The sequence below is a fragment of the Aethalodelphis obliquidens genome, unplaced genomic scaffold, assembly GCF_003676395.1.
Source record: "Aethalodelphis obliquidens isolate GAN/ISIS:26980383/991018 unplaced genomic scaffold, ASM367639v1 scaffold34, whole genome shotgun sequence".
NCBI classification, from domain to species: domain Eukaryota; kingdom Metazoa; phylum Chordata; class Mammalia; order Artiodactyla; family Delphinidae; genus Aethalodelphis; species Aethalodelphis obliquidens.
In genome coordinates this window covers 12868632-12882652 of record NW_020837978.1, presented here as the reverse complement: position 1 = coordinate 12882652, position 14021 = coordinate 12868632, and the positions used below count along the sequence as shown (strand labels likewise).

General features: G+C 41.9%; 1 protein-coding gene across 13 annotated transcripts in view; it reads left to right on the top strand.

Annotated features, from left to right (window-relative positions):
* The window catches only part of ATXN1 (ataxin 1), a 399625-nt gene that overhangs the window by 29678 nt on the left and 355926 nt on the right, over positions 1-14021 (top strand). Inside the window, exon 1 of one of the 13 annotated variants that reach the window (XM_027128431.1) lies at positions 5806-8538. The exons of the other annotated variants lie outside the window; for them this stretch is intronic. The gene's annotated coding sequence lies outside the window, so the exon portion shown is untranslated. Of the gene's footprint in view, positions 1-5805; positions 8539-14021 lie in introns of those variants that run through there. 13 annotated transcript variants of the gene reach the window in all.

Here is a 14021-nt window from a genome sequence, read left to right as displayed (position 1 = left end):
ACACATTTATATATGTATGTCTTGTATTAATTTTTTCTGGCGTTGCATGTGTTTGTAGGTATAGATATAGCATGCACTCTTTACAGAACTAATGTTAGCGGCCCTTTTATGAACTAACTATATGATTTGGAGCTTTATCAAATGTGATTTTTTTCAAAGGTCACAATTTTGGCCTGTAATAAAAAGCAGTATGGTATTGAGGTTAAAGTGTGCATATGTGTCTGTCTATATCTTCTCTCTCTCATCTTTTTGCTTAGAGAAAAATCTATGCTCAAAGATACCAGTGTGCCTACTAATAACTTAAAATATGAAAAAAAGAGCTACATATGACACTTTGTTGCAGTTTTGTACATTGTCTCAAAAACATGCTGTAAAAATATGGAAACTAGAAAAATCTTGGCAAATGTAGCCTAAGAGTGTAGCTGATTTAAAAGCTGCATTTGAGTATTCTAAGTACGGTTCTGTGACAGCTATTACTATAAGAATTGGCACAGCTAAGAAAATTTACACTTTAATACTTTAGAGCAAATAATTGCTTAGGATGCTTTAAATAGCACAGGAAATGTGTAGAGTGTTTACTTGACATTTGTTATATTGAACACTAATACTGAAACAGATTCTTTGACCACAGAGAATGCCAGTGTAGGTGGGATGGGGGTAGACGGGAGAGAGAGACAGACAAAAAACAGCCAGCATGATTAGATAAAAATAAAATGGCAAATGAGCTTTTTCATGATAGAGGTATAGCAGCAAAATAAAATGCCCGTTTGTTCGATCAAGTTGTCTTGGAGTGTGGTAGCAGAAAGCAGAGTAAACAACTCCCTGGGGTTAGGTTTCTCCCGGTTTTAAGGTCCTGAAGTATGCTCGAGGCTCTCTTCAAAGCCTTCCAGCCCTTGGCTACTCTGGTTTAATTTTTAAGGTCCTGAAAGTGAGAGGAATGACCTCCCTTTTTATAAAACAGAAAGAAAAAAATCCCTCTTGTTATCTGTTTAATCTGCACACGCTTGTGAGTGTTTTTTTACGATAGCTCTGGTGCCCTCATTTCTCAGTGCAGCTCAGTACTTGTGATGTGTCGTCCCCCCCGCCCCCGCCAATGCATGTTGCACTCCCAGAGCCGCCTTTTCACCCTTGCCAGGCACTGTTCATGCAATTCTTCTCCTAGGACGGGGTCTAGTGCAGTTGAGTGCTGCCCTAACTGCAGAGCATTTCTTTTTGCACCAACTGCTTACCATGCACTGTGATTCAGCTGCATTTAATGGGAAGAAAACAGGATATACTTTAGGCTACTAAATCCTGTCCCATTCATATATATTTGAGTCAATTGTACAGTGTCTTAAAGGGAGTTTTAAATGCCTATGTTAAAAACGAATTGGTATGTGTGATAGGTCCAAGAATGTGGAATTGTGCAATGTTAATGAAGTTTGTTAAAAGCTGCTTCCTTCTAGCTTGTCAACATGAGCCGCTGTAAAATACCCAAGGGAATTTTTTTTCTATTTGCGGTACACGGGCCTCTCACTGCTGTGCCCTCTCCCGCTGCGGAGCACAGGCTCCGGACGCGCAGGCTCAGCGGCCATGGCTCACGGGCCCAGCCGCTCCGCGGCATGTGGGATCCTCCCGGACCGGGGCACGAACCCGTGTCCCCTGCATCGGCAGGCGGACCGTCAACCGCTGCGCCACCAGGGAAGCCCTAGATTGGCTTTTATCTTCTTATTTTGTTCATTCTGTCCACCCTGTTTTTTTTTTTTTTGTTTTTTGGCCGTGCCTCGCAGCTTACAGGATCTTAGTTCCCCGACCAGGGATCGAACACATTCCCCCTGCAGTGGAAGTGTGGAGTCTTAACCACTGTGCCACCAGGGAAGCCCCTACCCAAGGGAATTTTGAAAACAGCAATCAAGAGTCAAAACTTCACGGTGCAGTGTGGCCCAGCACCCAGAACGCTCTGCGGTGGAGAGGCTGTATTTATGGCTTTGCCACTGACTGGAGAGTTGACCTTGAATAAATCATGTTTAACTTCTCTGTGCTTCAGTTAGCTTTTGAAAGACATGTGTGGTTGTGTATAGCCAGTGGGAAGGCAATAACAAGTTCACAACAAAAGGAGAACTTGAAGGAAAATTTTATTATAAAAGAGCCGTGGGCATGAATGCAAGCCTTATGTAGGGTACTATAAATAAGTCTTGGTACACATGGCTCCTAAGAAATGTAGAGGGTTTTATTCTAATACTCTTTCTGTATTTTGTAGAATTAAAAAAATATATATATATATAGTTTTACCTTTTAATTCCAGAAAGCTTTGTGTTCAGACTTTTTTTTTATAAGTTCCACCTTATATAGAGGGATTTTTTTTCCTTTAGAATGTTACAATTTAAATTGTAATTGAGCAGTAACAAATATCATTTAATATACAAAGACATTTAATTTTATTTTTAAAAGGGTATTCCAAGTTGTTATTTATTTTAAAAAGTTTATTTCTCTTTAGTCTGTTGCTACCCCTGCAGTGATCTCAGTGGTTTTTCATTCATCCGGGGAGTAAGGAAGAAGAGTGTCCAACACTTAACATGCCTGAAACACTAGCAAGCACAAAACACTTAAGTACGCTTGTGACTTACGGTCAGTGGGCCTGTTTCCCCTTCCTAGTGTGTCAGCAATCGGCTGGAAGGACCAGAATCCATAGGTGGAAGTAAGATATAACCATGGGGATTGAGAATCAAAGGAGGGCTTTTTAGTTTGTGGTGCCCAGAGCCACACATCATTGCAGGAAGTTGTCGGGTCTCAGGAAACCAGTCGCTGATAGGTCCCCCTAACCCACATCTCCCTGGTCAAGCCCTGGCAGTTAAATTGCCTCATGTAAGGTTACATTGTTGTAAAAGGGACATAAGTACTGCAGGTCCAGATGCTGCAATTTGAACAAAAGGTTATGAGCTTTCCATGTTACTGAGAGCCTAACTCTGGAGTCTCAGGTGGAGTTGTGCCGTGTGTAAATATAAGCCTTCAGCTCTGAGCTTAAAGAAAACATTTCAAAGAAAGCCAGAGAAAAAGCTTATAGATTTAGCACCGTATCCATGACTCACTTTCCCTTTGCTCTTTCCGTCCAGCTGTTACTCATTTTACCTCGAACCCTACAAGAAGGCTCCTGTGATGTTTTCCCTTTGGCTGCTTTGCCAAAAATACAAATACACGCCTTGGGAGAATAAGGGTGAGAGAGAGAAGAGACAGAGGTCACAATTTTTTTAAAAATTTATTTTATTTTTGGCTGCGTTGGGTCTTTGTTGCTGTGCGCGGGCTCCAGTAGTTGTGGCCTGCAGAGCACAGGCTCAGTAGTTGTGGCACATGGGCTTAGTTGCACCGCGGCATGTGGAATCTTCCCAGGCCAGGACTTGAACCCGTGTCCCCTGCATTGGTGGGCGGATTCTTAACCACTGCGCCACCAGGGAAGTCCAAGGTCACAGTTTTTAATCCTGGTTCTGCTGATAACAAACTCCGTGGCCAGATACTTTGTACAAAAAGGGAGGATGGTTTTGAAATTCGTTCTCAGTTGCCAGATGGCAGCCATCTCTCTGTAGAAGGGCTTGTCTCAGATGTCCACTGTGTTTGGATTGCTGAGGTACCACTTGGATCAGCTCTCCTGGGCTTTTGGAAGTAGCCCTGGAGGTGTGACAGCAGCCTTAAGAATCCTTAGCAATTGGGACTGAATTATCAGGAGAACAGGAAGGGATAAAGGCTATGTGATAGGGAACAGGGTGCCAAGCTATTCTGAAGCTGCTATTTAAACTTGGCCTGTTATGCCTGTGTGTTCGGTTATCGTTGGATATCCCAGGATTTTGTATTTCCTGTGATACGAATACCAGCCCTGGCACTTACTAGCTTGGTCAAGTCACTTAATGCCCCAGTTTCTTCATCTGAAAAGTGGGGATTATAATCAGCATGAGGATTAAATAAATCAATATATGTAAGACACTTAGAAGAGCACTTGGTACCTGGTAAATGCTGTTGATGCTTAGTACTGTTTTCATGTTATTGTTCTCCTTTGGGGTTTTCTAATTTATCTGTGTAGTGTTTAGGGCAAAGTAACAGGCATGTGGGAGGTGGTGGTGGTGGCGTGGGTGAGAGGGTGACCGAGGGTGGTAGAGAGTGTGGACATAACCTGGTGTCCACCCCAGGTCTCAGCCTTTGCCTGTGCATATCGTGTTTATTTCTGACCACCAGGCTTGGCTCAGATTCTTCCCTCACCCCTCTGCCTTTACTCCCACATTCTGCCCTGCCGTGAACGTCCAGCATGAGCCTCCCCTTCTCCAGGACGGAAAGGTTTCCCCAGCTATTTCAGCCTAAACCAGTCTCCTTCCCCACTTCCCTCAGTTCCTGTGTACTTGTCTGCACAGCTCATTTTATCGTGTCATTATTGCTTCATTCCGTTTCTTAGAGGTCCTGCTTCCCAGTCAGCCTCCATGTGACTGGGGGCTCTTGCCGCCTCTCAGGGTCCAGGGCAGTGAGGCAGAAAGAGCAAGGATCAGGGAGGAAAGGAACCTGCTTCCCTCTCTCTAATAAACTCAGCATGCTCACGGCATTTGATCTCTCTAATCCTCAGAGCTTTGCAGGTAAAATGAGGGTCTGGACTAAGTGACCTCTAAATTTTCCCTTGCAGCTTCATCGTTTGAGAGTAGTACAGATGTGCATAAATCTGTGTAGAAGGAGTGAACGAATGTCCACTCTCCAGTTGCTCAGGACAGCTTTAGTTATTTTTGTGCCCAGTAGCATCTCTGCTTGGTGAATGGAAGAAACAGTCTACATGATGAAGGTTTCACTTTCATTGGACAGAAATTTTGTTGGTTTTGATCCTTTCGTGGTCTGAATTCGTGTCCACATCTGAGTTTATATTAGTAATTTGCCAGTGTAAAAAGATTTTCTGTGCTAAAAAGTAATACAAATTATATCACAGACAAAATATTGAGTACATCAGAAAGGAAAAGAGTACATAAGAAAGCACTTTAGAAGTCCCTGTTCGCATGCATTGCTATTCTGTATAATATAAATATAAAGCTCTCATAGTGTATTCACTTAATAATTTATTGCTCATTTTGAAGTTTTTCTGTAAGTACTTAAGAGATTTAAAACTATATCTTTTTTTAATTGAAGTTTAGTTAATGTACAGTATTGTATAAGTTACAGGGGTACAGTATAGTGAGTTCACAATTTTTAAAGGTTACACTCTATTTATAGTTATTATAAAATATTGGCTGTATTTCCCGTGTTGTGCAATATATCCTTATAGCTTATTTTATAAATAGTAGCTTGTACCTCTTAACCCCCTACCTCTATCTTGCCCCTTCCCCCTTCCTCCTCCCCACTGGTAACCACTAGTTTGTTTTCTCTATCTGTGTGTCTGCTTCTTTGAAACTCTATCTCTTTTTAAAAGTTTATAATTTGGGCTTATTTTCTTATTCATATTAGGCATCTTATCTGAACCCAATTTACCGAGCACTTATTATTATTTTTGGTATGTTAGGAGAATTGATATATATACATATACACACAGTAGCTGAAATTTCTACCATCGTCTTAATACTTTGGCATTATTTATGCATTTCATTTATTCCTCTTCCCTAATTATCTACATCTGGATCAAAAATTGATAGTTCCGGGCTTCCCTGGTGGCGCAGTGGTTGAGAGTACGCCTGCCGATGCGGGGGACATGGGTTCGTGCCCTGGTCCGGGAAGATCCCACGTGCCGCGGAGCGGCTGGGCCCGTGAGCCATGGCCACTGAGCCTGCGTGTCCGGAGCCTGTGCTCTGCAATGGGACAGGCCACAACAGTGAGAGGCCCGCGTACAGCAAAAATAAAATAAATAAATTGATTGTTCCTTTATCATATTTAAGGCATCCATTTACTTTATGATTTTATGAATATTTGAAAATTTTGAACTTACTGATCTTAAATTTACTAGGGCAAGAGAGAGGGGAGGGAGAGATAGAAAGAGACGGAATGGAATTTGGCCATTTATTTATGGCTGTAACCGTCTTCGTACATGAGAGGAATGACTTCATAATTGAGGAGGCTTTTGGTAATAAGCCACTATGTTTTCAAGTGAATTACTCTCTGGAAAAAAATAGCCTTTGAAATATTATGTCATACAAGTTCAGACCAAGGAGGGAATAAGTTGACTATTTAATTAGGCTCCATATGGCTTGAACTCTTGGGAGAGCCACCTGAAACAGGACCCTGTTAAGAAATTATTCTGTGTCATACATAATCGTGTTCAAGAGGTCTTGGTAATTTGTATTGAAAAATGATAATTGGCATCGTCCTCAAAGATGAGTTCTGTGACCTGAGATGTTTTCTGATTCAGCTTAGCAGTGACACTAAGATTTATACTGAAACCTCTTTGAATATTACTGGGAACACCCCACCCCCAACTTTTTATAGTTCACTGAGTGTGAAGAGCTCCTTCCTAGTATTTCATCTTAATCCAGTGATTGGCTTCCATGTTATAACCAAAAGGAAAACATCTCTGGGTGTGGTGGGGAAGGGGAACTTGCTGGACACGGGGTCAAGAGGATAGAGAAACGCCAGCTGCTTTTATTTAGCAAATATTTACCGATCATTCCTGCCCCTGTGTATTTGCTCCTTGTGCACTGGGATCTGAATTGATCAAAAAGGTCTGCATTTATGGAGTCTTTCCTCATAGAAATGCTTAGGCTTCCCTTGGATGCTTTGTCCTCTTTTTTTTAAAAATGGTGCAGAAGAATGCTGGCCTGAGTGTAGTCCGTTTGTATGGAGACGACTCTCTCCCTTATCTGGGCAAAAGTTTTGTTGGAGGAGAGAAGGTGGGAGTAGGCAGTAACCAAATATGTACCCTGAGTGCAAGTGATAATTGACCTCACTGATTAGAGAGAGGAGGGAAACATAGTTTATAAGTCTTCTTCATAGGATATTTCAAGTTAGATGTTTTTCTGAATTTGGTTTCTGATTTGAAAACTGGTCCGAGCTGTTTTCTGTTTCATCCGAACAAATTTACCGTGAATTGAGGGGTAGAGTGTTTCTTAAGCCTCAGATCTTCAGGCAGCGAGTCATTTCCATGTTGTTGAGACATTTTCTAGCCTTTATTGCCCCGTGTAGCTCATGCTTTCCTCTGGATGTTTTGACTTCTTAAGAAACTCGCAATAACAAATTAACAATCACACTCCTCTGGAATGAAAACACGCTGTAGTGGAGTAATAAATAGCAGTTCTGGAAACCTGAGTAAACAGAAAACTCTGCTTTCTTGCTTAAGAAGGCTCTAGAGAAGGCGTCCAGTGTCCAACAGATACAAAGCAAGATACACCATGTAAAGCAAAAAGACATGAATGTGCTTTTCATTTTAATTGTCCAAGGGATTGTGGGGTGGAAACCGTAGATGCACTTTCATTCTTTAAAACTTACTAAGTAAATTATTTTCAATCTTCTGACCTTCCTTCCCTCAAGTGGACCATTACTGATCAACAGGTTTGACTAGTTAAAATGAGCTGCATTTGTTTGGGAACCCCAAGGTGGCCTCGGGCTTCTCCACTTCCTGTCATTCTCTGGTCTAATTGGGAATAGCCCTGGGCCTTGACCTTGCTGGGGAAGATGTGAATCTGCACAGTGCTAAGAAGGAGTGCTGCCCAGGTACTGCTCGTCCATGTACAACCCTCGTCTGTCTCATCGAGTGGCCCATCGAAATTTTTCTATCACGGTGAGATTATAGTCAGCTCCAGGGGCTATTTCCATCCACCCTACATCGGAATTTTTCTGTCACAATGAGATTCTAGTCAGCTCCAGGGACTATTTCCATCCACCCTATTCATGGAGTTGCTTGCTCTGGTGGTGGCGGTAGATGGAGTAAAATTATACCCTCCCAAGGATCATTGCTGACCGGGATTCTTATCAACAGAAAATGATAAGAGGCCAGACAAGAAATTCAGGTGAGGCTTTTCTGGGGCCCCTGCGGCAGCAGAAGGGAGCAAAAACAACAGGTTCCCTTGCTCACTCCCCAAGGAGGGGTGATCTGGTTCCTTACATGTGGCGAGGGTAGGGATGGGTCCAGGGGTCAGGCTGGAGGGGCGGCTTAGGCGGTCTTCTTGCCCCTTTGGTGGTGCTGTGTGCAGGGGGCATGCCCAGTACCCTGCTTTTGCTCCTGGATCCTCAGAAGTGGCAGTTGGCTTTTTGTATCTTGTTGTCTGTAGTTTGCCCCAACTGCACATGGACGCAGCTATTTTTAGTCCCATATAATTTCTTTGTATTTTGTTGCTCAAGGAGAGGTTAGTCCAGGTGCAAACACTGCAACAAAGGGTTCCAGGTCCCAGGTCCTAGCTTATCTGAGGGTGAACACTTGATTTGATTAGAGGCCATTGTCATGGAAGAAGATGTTACAGCTCCTTTATGACCATAAGTGCTTGGAGGAGAACATTGACGCCCACAGAATCTGAATGCCTGGGGACTTTGGATTTCCCATTAATCAAAAAGACACCTTAAAGAACCTGCTGAGATTTCATGAATTTTCTTTAGATTCCTACTGAGGAATTGGAGGTAAGTTTTTTTTGTTTGTTTGTTTTTTCCTCCTTGCCTGTTTCAGTGTCTCATGAAATGTGCCCATGTTTAGCCTGTCCAGTTGAAAAATGGACTGCCATCCACTTCGTACTTAGGACAGTGAAGTTTTTCCCACACCTGGCTGAAGGAGCTTATTTGGTTCACCTTCCAGTCTGAGGCGTGTTGAGTCAGACAGAGGCAAAGATTTAAATGTTATTAACATGAGAAAAATCTTTTGAATGTGAAGTCATCATGGTTGAGGTTACTTTGAACATTCCTCATAGTCTCTTTTATGATTTGTGCCGGAATCAACACGCTTTAGTTTTATGCTAAAAAACACTGTGGATGGAGTGAACATGGACATGAATTTGAAATTACGTGATGGCCAGAAACTTTCGTATTACAGAAATGTTATACTGTGATAAATGTTTCGTGAAGCTCCATGGCTCACGGGCTGTTTTTAATGGCTTTGGCGTTCAGGAATTTTGAAAGTCAGATTCTTTGTAATTTAAATTTCCTTCTAAGCAAGGAAGTACACTATGTTATTAATTTAAAAAATATATATACTTAGAAGTTCAGATTGTGTAATTATCTTAATGCTCCATAGCCTCTTTTCTGACTAAACATTGGAACTTATGCTGTTGAATGCAGGGAATTTGTCCAGAAAAGCTTAAGGAAATTTAGTCTACACAGGGAAATTTGCTAGATTTATAAATAAAAGGTTTAACTAAAGGGATGATACGTAGCAATTTTCTTATCTTTAAAAGATTGCATTTGAATTTTGTCTCTTAGCCCTTCTTTTAGGATTAAGAAATTATCATAGCTTGTTTTTTGGTAGATGATTTATAGTAATAAGTTTTGTGCAATCCGACTGTGGGTAATTGAACTCATTTTAAGTGTGTAAGGATAGACTGCCTTTTAAAGGATGACAAAAAGGCGTCTTTTTTATAAAGTGAAAATGTCCCCAGAGATGGCCCACCTGAAATCTTGAAGTATGAAAGAAAGATAATATAGTATGTCACTCTGTCTCTTGAAGGAATGGCCTCTTCTATTGGAAAATAACTTTAAAGAATTCAGAGTTTAGAATTTTTAGGTGAAATGATTTATAAATCATGGCACTGGCTTTTAATCCTTGGTAGGATTCTTCTTAGAAATAAAGAAGCCTGCATAAATATTTATATGAACATAACCTTAAGTATTTAAAATGTAGCATACCAACCTTATTTAAAGACAACTTTATGCATGACAGTGCACATTTAAAGTTCCTGGATAAAAATTCTTTGTACCTTTTTTGGAAGAAAAAATCTTACATAGTTTAAAAAATTTTTTTTCTTTTAACTCCTAACTGTAACAAAGCTTTTGAGCAGAGTAGGAGACTAGTATTGTTACTCACACTTACTGCTAGTATTGTTATTCACACTTACTGCTAGTATTGTTACTCACACTTATTGCCATATTGTTACTCACACTTACTGCTGGTGTTGTTACTCACAGAGCAGGGGAAGCAACACTATATGTTCAACTTTAGCAAGTTAGATGCATTAACTTATTCATTTAAAGAACTTGAGTGACAAAACCTTAATTTTAGAAAACATTAAATTAAACCTAAATTATAGAAACTATTAATAGTGCTTAGCAAAGCTGGTATAGAATCAGGTTTGGTTACTGTAATGACTCAGATGCTTTATAATTTGACATACTTTCTCTGTTTAAGCTTAAGTTTTTTTCCTATTATTTTGGATTTTTAAAATTAATATTTACTGTGGGTTCGGCACTCATACAAGAGGAGAGAAGGGGAGAGAAATACAGGTGGGTGATCAGGGGAGGAGGCTGGGCGAGGCGCCCGTGGGCTGACACTGCAGTAAGATGGTGGGGAGTCTGCATTTATGGTCACTGGACTTTCTCAGAATGCCCCACGGCTCCCCAGTAACTGTATTTACATGATGTTATACGAATATGTGTTTTTCTGGGGCGAGGGTTGTAGCTTTCACCAGATCCTCAAAGAATTCTCTGTCCCTCCAAAGTTCTATAAGAACCACTAATGTAAAATTGAAAGGTCCGGATATCTTCGAGGGTAAGATGTTAAGTATGAGTTACGGAAAACAAGCCATGGGTTACCTTTTTTACACAATTAAAAATGACCATGACAACCATAAATTTGTTTTCTGTGTCTGTGAGTTGATAAAATAGATGAACAACAAGGACCTACTGTATAGCACAGGGAACTATACTCAATATCTTGTAATAACCTGTAATGGAAAAGAATCTGAAAAAGAATATATATGTGTGTGTATCACTTTGCTGTACACCTGAAACTAACCTAACATTGTAAATCAACTACACTTTAATAAAAAAAATGACCGTGACATGGCCACGGATGAACTACGTTAAGTTGGCATTGCAAACCCACCTGGTACATGTTTAAAACACAGTGTGTTTATTTTGAGATAACGAAAAAATAACATCTTGTGGTTTGTCGCATCCCCGTTCTGAGATGACGAGGTGCTGTAACCTTGTTCATGGTAGCTCCTGATTTTTTTCTGTGTTAGAAATTGCTCCGCGGGGGACAAATGAGGTGCCTTTGGGAAATGTGCGAGTGATTGAGCGAAGAGGGTAATCAGTATCTTTGCAGACCTGTCTTCTGGTTTATGTTTGTGTTAAGAAGTACGCGGAGCAGGAGGCCTTGAACAGTTTGGAAGTGGGGAGCTGATTACATTGGAGTGTCCGGCACACATTGCGCCTCCCTTTACATGTGCACAGTTTACAGTTTGCAAAACTGTACACTTGGCTCTGCGCTTGATAAGGGCAGACATTCCTTGTCTGAGTTCTGGCTGTGTCACCATGCTGGCACAACATCTGGCCTGCACAATATCCGAAGAAATATTTTGTTGAATAAATGACCTCAGTTGGTTCTCAGGGCCATCCTGTGGGTACAGACATAGCAAGTTTCAGCATTCCATTCTCTGGGCTCAAAGAGAGCAATTATTTACCTAAGGTCACATGGCTGGTAGCTAGAGGATCTCGGCCTCTCCTTTACGCTGTGCTTTATCTTGACTCTAGTAATAAAAGTGGAAAAGCCACACTTTATCAACTGCGTTTTGATAGAAGAGAGTGGGTGAATGGTTGTAACCCTCAGAGAGTCTCAAAAATCATGGTAGCCTGTTGGACTTGTAACAGAGAGAAAATCTTAAGTGAGTATCTCTTGATGGTGCTATCAAGTCAGGTTTTTAATTTAGCTGAAGATAAGAAAAATAATTTATTCCTTTTTATGCAACTAGATATTTATTGACCGTTTCCTCGGTGCCAAGTATAATGTGTACACTGGGTAGGTATATAACCGAACGAGTGCAGTGTGAGCCCCTGCCCTCGGAGAGCTTACCTTCTTGTAGGGGACACAGATCACTAGTAAATCCGTAAGCGTACTCTGTATTTCAGACAAAAATCAGAGCAGGGTACGTTAGGGGAAAGAGAGTGATGGTGGCTGCAAGAGGATGATTTTATTTGGGGAAGTCAGGGAAAGCCTTTCATAAGATGTAACATTTGTGCAGAGACCTCAGTGATGTGTAGGAGTGCTGGGGGGCGAGATGGAAATCAGCAGAAGAGCACTGCAGGTGGAGAGAATGGCTGAGCAAATGCCCTGAGATCAGGAAGAGCCTTTAATTCTGGCATGAGAGGCCAGAGGACTTCGATTTTATTCTACATGTGCTAGGAGACTGAATTAGGGCTGCCCTAGCAAATTACCACAAACTTGATGGGCTTAAAACAACAGCAGTTTGTTCTCTCACAGCTCTAGAGGGGAGAAGTCTGAAATCAAGCTGTCACACACTGTCTCTCTGAAGGCACCGGGGGAGAATCTTTCCTTGTCTCTTCCAGCTTCTGGTGACTCCAGACATTCCTTGGCTTGCGGAAGCATCACTCCAGTCTCTACCTCTGTGTTCACACGGCCTTCTCCTCTGCGTCTGTGTCTTGTCCTCTTCTGTCGCTTGTAAGGACACTGGTCGTTGGTTTTAGGGCCCACGCAGGTAATCTAGGATGATCTCATCTCGAGATCCTTAAGCACGTCTGCAGAAACCCTTTTTCCACAAAAGGTCATAGTCACAGGCTCTGGGACATGAGCACATCTTTTTGGGGCCCACCGTTCAACCCATTACAGGAACCATGGATGACATTTAAGCAGAGGGAGTGACGGCATCTCCGTTGTTCTAAAAAGATGGCTCGGGTGCTGTGGGAGAATAGTTGTAGGTGGATGAAGAATCAACCAGGGAGACGGCTGAGGGGCTATTGCAGAGGCCCAGGGTAGCGGGGGAGATGGAGAGCAACGGGTGGATTTCAGTTCTGCATCCCAGGGGAGCAGAGAGCATTTGTTCGATGGATTAGAAGTCGCGAGGAAAGAAAAGAGAACATCCAGGATGGTGGTGCCCTTCACGGAGAAGGGGAAGACTGGTTCAGGAAGAGGCTGGGGCAGTGGTGGTGCCCTCCAGAGTTCTGTTTTGGGTATGTAAACTGTGAGAAGTGGAGATGCTGGGCGTTCGTTAACTTACACACATGGATCTGCAGCTCAGTATAGCCGTACGTTTGAGCTTTGTCGGTCCAGGGATGGGTATTATTGAAGGACACCCCTCTCCAGGAGGAGGGTTGCCATGGAGTGGAGACCATGATTGAGTCCATTAGGATGAAGATCACTGAGCTGATGACCACCAATTTCAGTCTCTCAGCCCAGCTCCCGGCCTTTATGTCAATGTCTGAGGGAGGGGAGGGCAAGTCGGGTGCGGGCCATCAGGAGAGCCTGGCTCTGTTATCCTAGGCCTTCACAAAGGCCATGTGTGCTTAAGTTTTTTTCATTATTATCATCGTTTTCTTTGAATTCTTTCATTCTAAGCCCGACAAGCCTGACTGGCAGATGCACTGTCTGATTTTTCTAGTTTCAGATTATATGCTTTTTCTTCAAGCCATCTTCGTCTATTAACCTACATTCATTTTTAATTTTAATGCTCCAATCAATAATTATTTCACTTGACAGTTTCTGACAGTCTGCTGCTCCATTTAGCTGTTTAGCATGAATTTAAAAGGTGATTTCTCAATCTGCACAAGTGAAGTAAACTTGCTCTTTCGTCCTCTGCTTTGGGGGGTATAGAAAGATAGGCATGTTCACTCTGCCCTGGGGAGTTTTTAATATAGAAATACTTCATCGTTTTCCATATAAGGAGAATGAGGACTACAGAGCCACTAACATTTTCTGTTATGTAGCATTTGGCTTATGTTATAAAGTGACTTGGAAGGCCGGATTTCTGTTCATTGGTATTGATACTGTGAGGTCAGCCCTGCAGCTGTTTATTGAATACTCATTTTACGCAAGGCACTACGTTAAATGTGATGGGAAATTAATACACCATCCCCAAGAAGTACGATGGTCAGGGAAAGAAGGCCACTTCCAAAATTTTGATAGGTAGAAATACTTAGAAAATGACAACTTTATCTTGCTG